This window comes from Crinia signifera, chromosome 6 (genome assembly GCF_055691185.1).
Source record: "Crinia signifera chromosome 6, ASM5569118v1, whole genome shotgun sequence".
NCBI classification, from domain to species: Eukaryota; Metazoa; Chordata; class Amphibia; order Anura; family Myobatrachidae; genus Crinia; species Crinia signifera.
The window spans coordinates 248280959-248293595 of NC_139222.1; the positions used below are offsets into that span (position 1 = coordinate 248280959).

Genomic DNA, 12637 nt, shown 5'->3' on the forward strand with positions numbered 1-12637 from the left:
GTGCATCATCTATATGTATGTCTAGTGTCCGTGAGTCTTCAAAGCACTGCCATCTGCTGGCAGAGAATGAAACTACATCTCTTTCTCACACATGCACAAACGCACAAACACAGAAAGAAGCTTTTGCTTCGAGCGGCTTACTAGTAGTCATATATATATATATATATATATATATATATTTATTTATTATGTACCGACTGAACCGGAGCAGACACTGGTGGTACTGTATGGCTTGTACTTTATAATGAGACAGTGAGGTGAGGTAGATAAGGTAATGCACTGATGTTGGGGCCCCTTTCACCAGCGGGCCCGTTACACTCTATCCAACATTGAGCTGCGCACACTGTACATACATTTGGTCACTTGTTCTCCATGAACCTACTGTACTGTGAGCATGTTTCTTTTTTATTTATCTTTTTCCTTTGCAACGAATCATCAGCTTTGCTAGTTTGCTATTGTCATCAGAGTGCATGTAGGCTGTACTACTAGTGACACCTAATGGCTGCTATATGAATTGCAGTCATGTTTAAACCTTGAGTGATATTTGGTCTGACTTCATAATTTCATGCTGAGACAGTACATTGTTCATCTGTCATTTGATTCATGTCATTTGTGTTTGTGGTAGCTGCCTACCTTTGTTGTGTTATAGTTACCTTCTCTTAGTATAGTCTGGTAATTAACATGGGGAACAATGTCATATCTTGTCTAACACTAGTGTACACAGTAGGCTGTTACACATCCTGCAGTCATGATACACAGGCTGCCTATCTCTGATGTAGGTTGTGGCTGGTACTTCTAGTTCCACTTACACATACATCTAGCCTCCTTTTGTGTTAATCAGCACTTGTAGCGAGCATGCAACTTTTTCCATTACAATGTGTCTTATTCACAATATGGAGCCAATACTAGGCACAAGTGATTACATTTAATGATTTAGGGGCAGATTTATTAAGCTTGGAGAAGAGATAAACTGGAGATAAAGCGGAGAAAAGGTAAAAGGAGATAAAGCACCAGCCAATCAGCTCCCAACTGCCTTTTTCAAACACAGCTGATTGGCTGGTGCTTTATCTCCTTTTACCTTTTCTCCGCTTTATCTCCAGTTTATCTCTTCTCCAAGCTTAATAAATCTGCCCCAATATGATATGGAGCATACCCATATTCTGTGCACGACCAAGAATGTATCTGAATAAGAAATGCTACGTAAGTGTTTTGCAGTAATACACTGTCTCATATCATTGTGTCAGACACACAGGATAATAGGCATGCCGCATATCATTTTTCAAAATTCGATTTTTAGTAACGTTTCATAAAACACATATAGGACTGTGGGACAATGGGGAAAGAGGACATTATCGTAGGATCACAATACATTGTCGTGAGACAAAGAGGTAGTACATAATATTGCAAAAGAACATTATATATAAATATACCCATACAGTCATACACATGCTGGTCATAAGGAAAAAGAAACCGTTTCAATGTAGGGCTTGCCGCATATCATTTTAATCAGAAGGAACTGCTTGTGCATTCTATCCATTTTGCAAAGGTACGTTGTAATGGAAAAGTCACAAGCACAGGTACTGGATGCTACTGAGTCACGTGTAGCTCATATATAGGGCCCGATTCAAATTTGCACTGGGGGCCAATGGTGTGTCTCTTCGCATGCACATATTTGCGCTTTTACAGGGCCACTGTACGAAATGAAAACGCTAGAGTCTAGCGGCTAGACCTTCCCCTCAGTACACAGGTGGACCAATGCCTGCCGGGGACGGGCAGCTGAAGTCACTGGACGTGCTGCGCTAAGCAGCGACCGACTGTTGCTTAGCGAGTGGTGTTGAATCGCCCCTATTATGTGTAATGCGACTTGTACCGCACATAGATAGATATATTTGGCTACATCTGTGTTTATTACGAGTAGAACCTGCCTTATGATGCGTATTATTCCAACTCAACACTCCAATGCAGCGGTATCACCATATAGTTTACATGGTCTAAACATTGAAACAAGCCAATGGATCAACCTGGCTATGGTCCACACATAAAAAAAGTTGAGTGTGAGTTTTGTGGGATTTTTTTCAACCTCTTTAATACTTTACCATCAGGTGAACACAGGGCACTTGTTGTGGGTCCACATGTTCAGTTGTCGACTTAGGATGCCCTTTTAATGTGTCAACCTTTTTCCTGTGTCAAACTTTTGGGGTCAACCTAGATATTGTCTGTGAGCTACACCATACCCAATTGCCCTGGGACCATCGAATTGGAACACTGAAGCAACCTGATGAGGGCAGAGCTATTTACCATCAATGACCTGATTTTGCCCATTTCACATTTATTCAGGGGTGATCAACGAGGTGTAGATACTTTTTTTATATTTTCCACCCAAAGTGTAAGTGTAAGAACCCGTAAACCACGGACACAAACATCTTTGTTTTTTTTTTAACTATCTTTATAACTTCAGTGCTTAAAAAATATTTTTGTGTATATAATAATTTGTTGTTTTTTTTACCCAAATTTAAAATTTATTTTCACAGCATTTTCTTTAACTGCCGTTAACAATGTATGATTCCTAACCATTTAATTCCACTTTTTCAGTCACAAGTTTTGTTTTATGTATTTTATTTTTAGAATGTGACTCACAGTAAAATATATATATATTTTTTCCTGAAAGGAATAATGTAAGAAAAAGCAGGCATTAAGTTTATTAGTGGAAACTTAAATTCTGTGTCTCTTTACAACAAGTGCAAACCAAGAACCGGTATGACTAAATTTCCTCCTGACACCATTATTCAGGATAATGTGGGTCCTGTCACGGATCCAGCCTCCTGCTCTCTTTATAGATGGTAATTTTAGGACTGCGAAAGCTTTTACCTAATTGAGAGGAAGATCCGCATTAACCTCATCTGAGATTTTTCATAGGTGAAATACCCAGGGGGGATATTTGTAATTCGATCCGCACGGAGATGTTCTGTTTGTAAAGCTTTGTGAAATCCTTTACGTTACTCAGCTTCACAGATCCTTCAGATGAAGTCACATACAGGTAGTCTTACGAAACCTGATAGTGTAGTCCCAGTTTGACCTTATATTATATAGCGATATTGATGGCTTTCAATTAACTGATTCAAACTTGCAGGGGAGGAGAGGTGCCCCCTTGGGAGCAGGAGCCCGGCGGCAGATGACTCCATTGCCTCCCAGAGTTACGCTTCTCTGGCCTAGCCTTTATAAGCTAACTGCTGGACTGTCCTGACAAAAGCGGGGCCGTTGGGGAGTGTGCATCTGGTCTTGTGGATGAAAGGTGCCTTTGTGAAATCTTATAATTCCTTGTAAAATCAAATTATAATTTTTTTTTCTATTTTGCCTCAAATATTTGGGTCAAATTCTCACTTGTCACAACTACATCTTTATTCAGTAGTTCTCCATTTTAGTGATAAGGGCCATTCAGGTTAAGAAAAGACGGCAACAATATAAAATGCATTGGGGAAATTTACTAAGATGTGAATTCTACTACACATGTGATGTTGCTATGGGCAACCAATCACATCCTATCTATTATCTTATAGAGGGTGCTAAATAAATAAGAAGTATATTCTGATTGGTTGCCCATGGCAACATCACATGTGAAGTAGAATTCACATCTTAGTAAATTTCCCCCATTATGTTTATTTTTTTGTGCAAGTTACCAATTGATTAGTTCAGGATGTATAAATTCCTCGGTGTATAATTTATACCTGGCATGTGTAGATTAATAGCAACAAGCTAATGTGCCTGCTTTTAAAACAGTTAAGGTTTGCTGGGTGGAACATTTTACCCCTTTTCACCCCTTAGGCTTAGGCCACACCCCTTAGGCCACACATAGCGGCCAAGCAAATCACGTTCAGCGGGACCCGATTGGCCGAAATGAGGCTGTGTGGGGTCACACACAGCATTGTGGCCGGATCTGCAAAACAGGATCAAACTACTGCCGACCAGATTGCAAGGGAAACACATTGTGGCGCAGCCGCATTGTGTGAACACATACATTGTTGGATGCTATGAGTGGCCCCAGCCTTAGGAGTCGATATCCCTTAGTATCCCTGCTGAGTGGGTGGCTATATATTACTGTGACAGTTACCAGACCACCTGGCAGGTCACATGATCCAAGTCACATGGCAGGTGCACAGGCAAACTGTCATATTTTCAAAGAGCTTAGTGGTGATGCATTGTAATTGACTGACGGGTGACAATGCCAGGGAAATGAAATGAGTCACTCACAAAATTTGCCCTTACACTATTAATATATAGATCTGTAATAGGTACTTTAGAAAATAAAAAAAGAGACAAATAGTTATTAGTATGCCCCTTTTGATTGTTTTTCGTAATATTATACATTTCGTGTTTAACACCCCCACCTTCAAAAATCCTTTGGTTGCCCTCAGTGAAGACGTATCATCCCTTATTGTGCTCAATCTTGATTTTTTTTTTCCTTAATACACTTGACCCAAAGGCCACCCCCAGCCCACAACAATCCTCAGTGTGGCATCCTGTTAAAGGATTCGCATTAACAGATTGTGGTGTATAGTCCCCAGAGGCCGGACAATCGTCACATTCATCCACTCCATAGCTGTGATATTTAACAAGAGGAACATATTAATGATCACTGATAGCATATTTCCATTATGGCGGAATGTGTCAAAGAGCCTCTTGTGTTTTAGCAGAACATAAAGCATTTTGGCTTCAAAGGGGAGGAAGCTACCATCTTTATTTTCATCCCCGTTGTCTATGCGTCATTATACATAAGCAGCACTGTCTTTTCTCATGGAATTCGTTTTCATGAAATAGCTCCATACACAGTGTTGGCATGTGCGATTCCTGTCCTGGACGGCGCAGGAAAATTAATAAGCGTCCATTAAGACTTTTTGCAGATATTTCCACATTACTTTATCATATTTCAAAAGAAAATACCGCTTTTCTCTGCATGGTTGCTAGTACGTGGATGACAGTGTTCTCAACCCTGGTCTCTGCATCTCGGCATCAATGTAAACAGACCATTTAAAATTGTAAAATTTCAGTTGTTTACACGTCCTGCCCAGGAATACGCCACAAGCCACGATGGAGCAGATTCACATGTGAAAACCCTGGCACCGAATATCTTTGGTGGGTTAGACACTCGCCGGCCCGTTCGTTGCAGGGAGGGAGGGCTGAGGGCGGAAACGGTGCTGGAACGCCCATTGTTTTATGGTTATCCCCATGAAAACCCTTGGCGGGTCGATGCAGTTGCTTAGCGAGCAGTGCTGAATCAAGGCCGATGTCTAGCTGCTTTGAAATTAAATGTCTCAGCATGCCCAGACACAGTTGTGCTATCAGAAATTGCTAAAAGTGTCAGGGCATGCTGGGATGTGTACAGTACTTTCTCTACAGCTGGCGTGCCTCAGGTTGGTCAGGCCTGCAGGAGAATGTAGTACCCCTTTCACATGAAAATACTGGGTTTCCATTAAACCCGGATCGCCCATTATACAGAAAGGTACCCGGGTTAAACCCTTCTTATGACCCGAGTTGAATTGCCGTGTTGGTCGACTCGGATTATAAGCTTTGGTGCTTTCACACCGCACCTTGACCCGGGTCAACATGTCACCAACCCGGCAATTACCCGTAACCGAGGTGTGGTGCAAAAGTAGTATAAGTGGTAGATTAAGAGCTCTTCAGCTCCACCTACTGGCTGTTTTTTTATTTTATGTTTCCTTTATTCAGAATAGCAAGATATGGGCGGGATGTATTAAAATACATCGCCGCCCATCGCGGCCCCCCCGCCGCGATGCCGCCGCATATGTACTAACATATGCGGCTGGCATCGCGATGCGGTGACGGAGGCCCCCCGCGATACCTGGAATGTGGTGTGCGGGGGTCTCCGTCACCTCTCTGCCCCCTTCTGCATCCCTCACGCCGGGGACAGCTATGCAAGCTGTCCCCGGCGCCTCTTCCTCCCCCCTGCAGCCGGAAGGACGTCCGGCTGCGTCACTAGGGGGAGGAAGGTGTTACCTTCCGGGTCCAGGAGGACCTGGACCAGGTAAGAGAGGGAGGGGGAGAGGGGGGTCGGCGGGTTTTTCGGCGGAGGCGTCGGGCGGCGAAAAGAAGCCCATAGGCTTCTATAGGGTATCGCCACCCAAAGGTGGCGATACCCTACACTGCGGTGACGGTGCGGTCGGGTAATAGTACATAGGAAAATGTGGTAAAACGGGGGTTTTACCGCATTTTCCCTTTAGTACATCTCGCCCATAGGCTGAAATAATTCACTAGGCAGGGTACTAGCATGTATGTATTTGTTTATATGGCACCACAATCCGCAGCGCCCAAATACAGAGTACATAAAAAAGAAACAGTGACTTACAGTTGAATACATTAGAAGAGGATTACCCACTTCTTCTATGCAAGCACCCAGTGCAGCATAGCTATCTGAAGGGAGAGCCGGACACCACCAGGTTCTGATGCAATAATACAGTATATAACAGAGTTAACTAGGAAAAATTAGCGATAGCGCTGATCCAAGTATTTTATGAATATAACAAAATTTATTTAAAAATTAGTATATTTTATAATTTGACATTTAATCACCGGCCGGTGGTACACAAAATATAATCATACAGCTTTAAAATATAAACTGAAAAGGGGGTAATGTGTTTAAGGAAAGGTTCCTTTAAGGGTACTGAATATGTTTAGTTAGCCCAGCATGGATTAGTAAGCTTGCGGTTTCTGTATTAGCCTGTAAATGGCCAGTTAGTCCGATTAACAATAGGTAGCTCTCTCACAACTCCTATAGGTTAATGGATGCTCACATGCAATAGCCAGTTAGTAATGTTTAGTACTTGAAGACTTTTTGTAACTTGCCAAGCTCTTTTTGTAACTTGCCAAGCTCCAGATGTAGCTCTCGGGTTTCAGCTGCAGATTCCCTGCGTATGCAGTGCAGCCAGGCGGACTCGTCCACACTCCCGGGGTTATGGCAGTCAGTCAAAGGCTCACTTGTAGCAATGAAGGGTACCGGTACCGATGAGTGGTTCCTTTACGCGTTTCCCCGCCTTTCGATGGAGCCACTCATCGGTACCGGTACCCTTCATTGCTACAAGTGAGCCTTTGACTGACTGCCATAACCCCGGGAGTGTGGACGAGTCCGCCTGGCTGCACTGAATACGCAGGGAATCTGCAGCTGAAACCCGAGAGCTGTATGATTATATTTTGTGTACCACCGACCGGTGATTAAATGTCAAATTATAAAATATACTAATTTTTAAATAAATTTTGTTATATTCATAAATTACTTGGATCAGCGCTATCGCTAATTTTTTCTAGTTGTCTTTCTTGCATTTCAAGGGGAGGAGTATCCCCTTCATAGTGACAGCCGCAGATCCAAGACTGTTATATATTACAGACTTGCGCTCTGACAAATAGTTTTTTTTTCTAATATAACAGAGTTGCCTACTTTTAAAGTCTCCTCTGTTATATACTGTACAAGACTGTCAGCAGCACTTAGGGGGGCAGGGCCTGATGAAGACGTCATCAAGCCCTGTCCCTAGTAATGCAAATCCCGCAATTTTGTGGTCTTCAAGGAGGGGCGGGGCTTAATGTCACATTTTGAATCTTTAGCCTCGCCCATGAAAAGCCGCAAATCACGGGAAATTAACGCTGCCATGGGGGAAATGGGGGGGGGGGGGGGGGGGGGGGGAGATTGATGCCGGTATCCTGGAGGCAGGGATGGGGACCTGATTTTGAGATAAGTTGGTCACTGCTAAGGTGTCTCTGTACACACAGGTTCTTTCTGGAATTTTTTTGTTGCGATTTCGCTGTATTTAGGATACACTATTTAACAGTACTTGGCAAAACTGTAGCGTAATCCTGGCATTATCCTCTCACTATAGCCTAGTATTTGGTTTCATCTCTAATGACAGTTTTGGCCAAGCATTTCATTGTAGTCTGTCTCTAGAAACAGCATAAATCATGTTATCAATTTTGTAAATGGCACGGAAAAATAATCTCTTTGGCAATGGTCTATACTGTCTTAATGGTATTTCAATATAAAGAGTTTCATTTCATTATAATTACCAGCTCTGCAGTCTGAAAGAAGTAATATAACTTACTTCTAGGAGTAAGAGATTTTGGGAATAAAAATTAAACATTCCAAAAAATGTTCTATACCAATGTTTACTGTGATATATATGATATAGAAATGCTATATAACCATATGTGTAAAATCCTGGCTTAAGTTTAACATTTTTTTTTAAAGGAATGATTTAACCGCATTAAAAAAGAATTACCTATTTTATGGGACTATAGTAGAAATATTTTAGCTGCTCCTTAATATAGGGCAGTACGGACGATGTAATGGTTAGCATTACTGTTTCACAGCACTGAGGTCATGGGTTCAATTCCCTCCATGGCCCTAACTGGGCGGAGTTTGTATATTCTCCCTGTGCTTGCGTGGGTTTCCTCCGGGTACTCCGGTATCCTCCCACAAACTAAAAATATACTGGTATGTTCATTGTCTCCCAACAAAATGAACCATAGAATGCTCCACCGGGGCAGGGACTGATGTGTGTTCAAATAATCTCTGTATATCGCTGCGGAATATGTGTGCCCTATATAAATAACTGGTAATATTTTTAAAATGTATTTGCAAAATGTTGCATTGGGAAATACTGTATTTGAGTGCAAGCTTTTGAGCCAGATTCAAACCCATAAGATAATTGCGCAAGTGCACACGTGCAAACACTTATACTGCTTTCACATCGCAAAATGCCGGTTCACGGCGCGGACCTGCATTTTGGGATGTTCACATCCCCACAGCGAACCAGAATTATTGCCGGTTTGCTGACCTCATCCGGGGGCACGGCGGGGAGTCGGTGCGCCCTCATGGGCGGGGAGCTGCCGCTGCTCTAAGCGCTGCCACCTCCATAGTGTGAACGGGAAACAGGTCGCTAGACCCATTTAACCCATTCACACCACCAAGCAACACGGCAACGAACCTATAAGGACTCTGCTTTTTTTACCGGTTAATTTTGCCGTGTTGCTACCCGGTTTCAGGACACGTTAACCCCTTTCACATTGCACTAATTACCGGGCACGTTTTATTGATCTCTGCCTGTACAACAACTGAGCCAACAACATAGATTCATTCACCTGTTTGTTGGTGGTACTTGAGGAAAAGTGATCCAGTGGAAAGAGGCATTGCATGAGATGATCTGGACAGAAGAGAAGCTTCCCCAGTGATCTGGAGTTTTCTGATCTGGACTATTGGCTAGATGGCCTGTACACATTGAGCAGTCACCTTGTAATAGCATGAGGTTAGATCATGGCTTCTATTGGAAAGTCAGTAGATTGTAATGCTTAGTGCGTGTTTATAGGAGAGGATAATCGGTGGATCTGGCTGATAATTGCATAATGCATGATTGGCTTAACTCTGCAATCTCTGCCTCCTCCTTCTGTTGTGTCCATCAGTATCCCGTAGATGTAACCCGTTTCCTCTGTCCTATGCTGTATGACCACTGTATTTGTGTATCTACAGAATGTGCTTTTTCCTATCCTTTGTCTATCCTTGTACCGGGCTACTTAACTCTTGTGGGTACTCAATGGTTTAGCAAAATACACTCTGATAATGTTGACAGTCTGCAGCTGTCTTTGATTGGCTGATTGTGCATGGCCCCTCTGGCTGATTGTATTATTAGTTTGGCTGCTATATTATATGAAATTGCAGCCAAATATTCCCTTACTTGTTTCACACCTTTTCCCTGCCTATATAGGGTATTGCAGACACTTCTTCCTCTGGTTGGAATACGGTCAATTGGTCGACCTAAAGATGGTCGACAGTCATTAGGTTGACACCACTAGGTCAACGGTGGTCTAGGTCGACATGGCACAAGGTCAACAGGTCGTTAGGTCGACACAAGCATTAGGTCGACAGTCAAAAGGTCGACATGGGGGTTTTCACTGTTTTTGAGCCGACATGTGATGACAGGCGGTATTTCATGCCCTACCATCCACTAGGGCACGGTGTGAGAATAAAATAGTGTGCTGAGTGCAGCGAGGCACCGTGCCCGAAGCATGACGAGACATGCGAGGGGACGAGGTGCACTTAAAACTGTATCCATGTCGACTGTGTTGACATTCGGGTAAAAAACCAGGGCACTGGCCAGCAATGGCAACAGCAGGCTTACCATTGTCTGCCACTTAGGTGCCTGGGTGCACATACATGCCAGGGAACATGCTTGTAAATAACTTGTAAAATAACTTATGAAATAACTAACAGGAACATCCTTTATCTTTTATATGAATAATGAGCATTATCTCCTGTAGCCTTCCCCAGCTAACACCATCTTGGGCTGACGGTGCTGATGACGGGACTGATGTGGTAGTGGTATCACAGGTGTTTCGGATATATTGGCTCTACATGCTTTGCATTAAGAAGCATCATGGTTCCATTCCCGAATAGTATTGTGATCCCCATAGCTTGCTTTGGGCACTGCAAAGTGTGTCCAGTTCTCAGTGTGTCTCAGCCTTTATCCATTTGGTCTTCCTTGCCCACAATATTATGTAAGTTCTGCCCTTCACACGAGAATGGACGCTTCTCCTTACACTGGGCCATTTCTAAGAGCCTGCAGGGACTGATGGGCTGTTACTGATGGGTATATTTCCCCCTGCTCTTGCAGATTTGGTGATTTTGAAGGATTTTCTTTATATAATGGCAGAAATTGTGTCATATAAAGTGATCTATTATCGTGATTTCATTTATTTATTTTTTGCATACTGAATAGCATACAACGGTATCGCATTCTAGAGATCAATGAATTGAATTTTACTGTGTGGCGCACAGCGAGATGGGTGATAAATAGAAGATAATGCAATTACCTAGCTTTATCGTCTCCGTTACTACCCATCTCAGGAGCAGATGTATCAAGCTTCAAAAAGAGATACAATGGAGAGTGATAAACAGCCAGCCAATCAGCTCCTAACTGCCATGTTACAGGGTGGGTTTGAAAAATGACAGATATGAGCTGATTGCCAGGTTGTTCACTCTCCACTTTATCACTTTTTGAAGCTTGATACATCTGGACCTGAGTATCAGTGAATATTGGGATTGTAGGACTTGAGCCTGCTTTAAATAGACCCCCAGATTGTGTATGGACAGACATACAAAAACCCATCACATTATGCAATATCAGCTTTTTGCACTAGACTATAGTCGCGGAACATAAGACCTCAAAAACGATTGTAGCTTATCCTAAATACAGGCCTTCTGGAGTATAATGCCCCTTGGCACACCAACTTCTTATTGCAAAATGGTGAACAACGTGTGTGTTGTCATGTGTTTCCCGACCTCAACAGTACAACACCCAGAGTCCAAGACTATAAACAAGTTAAACCAGATGTGGGCGATCAAGTTATGTGCTATCTTTCCAGGAACAGAGCAATTGCAGCATCGCTAGTAGCGCTGGCACTAGGATGGACCGGATCACTTGATCGTCCTCATCGTGATATCATTCTGATACACTTCTGGCTGTTGTGAGTTGAGTGCAAAGCATGTACGAGGCTCGGAGTCCTACTGTGAACCAGTGTGTGCTAAGGCACATCTGCTGTTTAAAGTTCCGTTTGTTGGCTCAGTAGAAGAAACAGTTTGCACAACATGCAGCATGACTTACTGTACATTACATTCTTTATTCAACGTATAGCTGAGTGTTTCTTGGCCTCTTATCCTCCTTGGAAGATAATAACATTCCTTTTTCATTTGGACAGAAAGAGGTTTCCTCTGTGATCTTCCTAAAACTCCTGGGGATCTGTTTAATATGTAAATGTGTGTTATGCCAAAAGGGGAACAAAGGTGACACTGGTTACATTTGATCATTTTTCTATTTTTTTTTTTAGTTATTATTATTATTTAAATAAATAAATGGGGGGGGATCAGTAATCCATTTTTTTTGTATTTACATAAGCTCAATGTGTCATAATTCAAATTTATATCATAGTTCCATTCTCCCAGAGATCAGCGCAGGTGCAGTAGCCTTTGGCACAATGCCAGAGTCTGCTGGGGCAATGCCCGGCGAGGGAGACCTTACACGCACCCCCTCTCTTGAACCACTCCTATTCAATGTAACTGTATGACATGACTAGTAGTAGCCAAGTGAATTAAACTTAGGGCTCAGATGTATCAAGCTTCAAAAAGCGATAAAGTGGAGAGTGATAAACAACCAGCCAATCAGCTCTTACCTGTAATTTTGCAGAACCCATGGCTGGTCACTCATTGGTACTTGTTTGAGCTGAGAGCTCTGATTGGATAACCTTTTCCGTGCAGAAGAATTAATCTGGCTGGGAGATTATCTAGTGATCCGGTCCCTGGTGGGAGTGGTGCTTTATACCAGCGTCACAACTGACAATATAGGATTGGTATCAGCCAGTGAGGGGTTAATACTGCCATTGTCGTGCCAATGGGCTCAATTTACTAAAGCTTACAAAAATAAATCAGATTCTATCATTTTCTAGAATGCTATTAAGAAATGATAGACATAGTGCCAGATGCACTAAGCTTGAAAAGTGATCAAACGGAGAGTGATAAACAAACAGCCAATCAGCTTCTACCTGCCATGATACAGGCTGGGTTTTAAAAATGATAGTTACGACATGA

At 42.6% G+C, this 12637-nt stretch overlaps 1 protein-coding gene across 7 annotated transcripts in view; it reads left to right on the forward strand.

Annotated features, from left to right (window-relative positions):
- SH3PXD2A (SH3 and PX domains 2A) overlaps positions 1-12637 on the forward strand; it is a 296381-nt gene that overhangs the window by 161699 nt on the left and 122045 nt on the right. The window lies entirely within an intron of this gene.